Source organism: Eriocheir sinensis, unplaced genomic scaffold (assembly GCF_024679095.1).
Source record: "Eriocheir sinensis breed Jianghai 21 unplaced genomic scaffold, ASM2467909v1 Scaffold47, whole genome shotgun sequence".
Taxonomy (NCBI): Eukaryota; Metazoa; Arthropoda; class Malacostraca; order Decapoda; family Varunidae; genus Eriocheir; species Eriocheir sinensis.
The window spans coordinates 504448-506856 of NW_026111798.1; positions in this window are offsets into that span (position 1 = coordinate 504448).

Genomic DNA, 2409 nt, shown 5'->3' on the forward strand with positions numbered 1-2409 from the left:
ATATCCATTCCATTAACACACATAGTGAATCTGATGTTAACAACTGGAATATTTCCGGATGCACTTAAAAAAGCCAAAGTTGTACCACTACTTAAATCAGGCAGTAGATCCGATATTAAAAACTATAGACCTATTTCAATACTTCCAGCATTTAGCAAGGTTTTTGAAAAAGTTATTACTTCGTCTTGTAATTTTTTTTTAAAACAATAATTTACTCACAGACTACCAGCATGGGTTTAGGGCAGGTCGTTCCACAGAAACAGCTATTTTACAGTTCATATCTAATGTATATCAGTATTTAGAAAAGAAACATTATTTAATTGGAATATTTTTAGATTTATCTAAGGCATTCGATACACTGAATCACAAAATTTTATTGAGTAAGCTAAGTCACTATGGCGTTAGAGGTATTCCCTTAAAACTATTTGAAAGCTATTTAACCAATAGGTCACAAGCTGTATATTGCAACGCCACGTATTCTTCTTTTAGGGCAATCAACAAGGGTGTACCGCAGGGGTCAATATTAGGACCGATACTCTTTCTCATCTATATAAACGACTTTGTTAATGTAAGTTCTAAATTCAAATATACGATTTATGCTGACGATACAAATCTTTTATTAAATAATGTAAACATTAACGATCTTCATATAAATTTAGTTACAGAACTAGAAAAAAATAATTATTGGACTAAAATTAATGAATTGAGTCTGAATATTGCAAAACTAATTACATATTTTTCAAAATCGTTCATTACAATATAACATTCCTCCTATAACCATAGAGGGAAACACATTAGACAGAGTAAATTTCACAAAATTTTTGGGTGTTTACATAGATGAGAATATGAATTGGAATCAACATATTTCATTTGTCACAAATAAATTAGCAAGGATGTGCGGTATGTTATACAGAGTCCGCAATAATCTCACACCTGAATCCCTCACTAGTATTTATTACACACTTTGTTATCCCCATCTCACCTATTGTGTATCAGTCTGGGCCTGTACTTGGCAGTCCTTCATTAAGAAAATATCAGTAGCTCAAAATAAAATTTTAGGTGTATATTCTATATGAGTAGGTTTGAGTCCACACGAAATATAATTAATACACAAAATTTTCTTAGTTTTCAAATATTCATAAATATTTTTATTGTTAAGCATTTACAAGTGCCTTACACAGTATTGTGGAGGTCAGCCTTTCAGACTGGTGAACACATCATACAACATTCGAGGTAATGATATCAATCTCATAATCCACAGTTCAGAACTTCTCTCTTTAAGCACAGTATATTATACTCAGGTCCCCAAATGTGGAATTCATTGCCTCTACATATTAAGACTCTTCTCAATCATATAAATTTATCCATTTTTAAAAAATCTGTGAAAACTTATTTATATAATTGTCAAAGTAGTATTCAAATGTAGTGTGTGGTATGAACTTAGTTTCACAAGTGTAATGTTCACTATTATTATTATTATTATTATTATTATTATTATTATTATTATTATTATTATTATTATTATTATTATTATTATTATTATTATTATTATTATTATAATTGATATTGTTATTGTTATTCTCAGCAACATATTATTATAATTATTCTTATTGTTCTATACGTTAGTTAATAATATATTAGGTACCAATTTTGTGCCAATGTAAACATTAAATAAAATAATATAATTCCATGTCTGTCGGGAAGCTTCGGCTTGACAGGCTGTGCCATTGCCATGTTTTATGTTATGTTTGAACAATATTCTTATATTTTAAAGGCAATAAATATTTACTTTACTTACTTACTTACACGAAACATAAAGCCTCTGTTATTTTCGTTTCTTTTCCGTTTCTTCGTCTGTTCGTGCGTCCCTTACGTCAGCGGAGGGCGAGGCAAGATGGAAGTGTACCGAGGCTCACTAGTTAAAACAATAAACAGTCTGGAAATCAAGTTGAAATTTTCCTCCACTCCTTTGTCTGTGTTTGGGCCATCCGTCCCTTCGACCTATAGTAAGATGCATCCGGTGGCTTGGAGGGCACACGAAGGGCATGTTAGTGACTCGTGGTAAGGATTGACTCATGACTTTCCGTTTTTGTGACACTGTGTTGGGTTGTATGTATTTCTGTGTATTGCATAGTACGTTTCTTTTCATATTTGTTTGTTTATATATTTTGAGGATTTAGAGGGCACGCGAAGGGCAAGTTAAAAGTGACTCGTGGGAAGGACTGACTCATGACTTTCCGTTTTTGTGACACTGTGTAGGGTTGTATGTATTTCTGTATACGGAACTGTTTGTTTCTTACCCTATTTGTTTGTTTATCATATTTCGAGGATTTAGAGGGTACGCGAAGGGCAAGTTAAAGGTGACCCGTGGTAAGGATTGACTCATTGTCATCCGTTTTTATGACATTG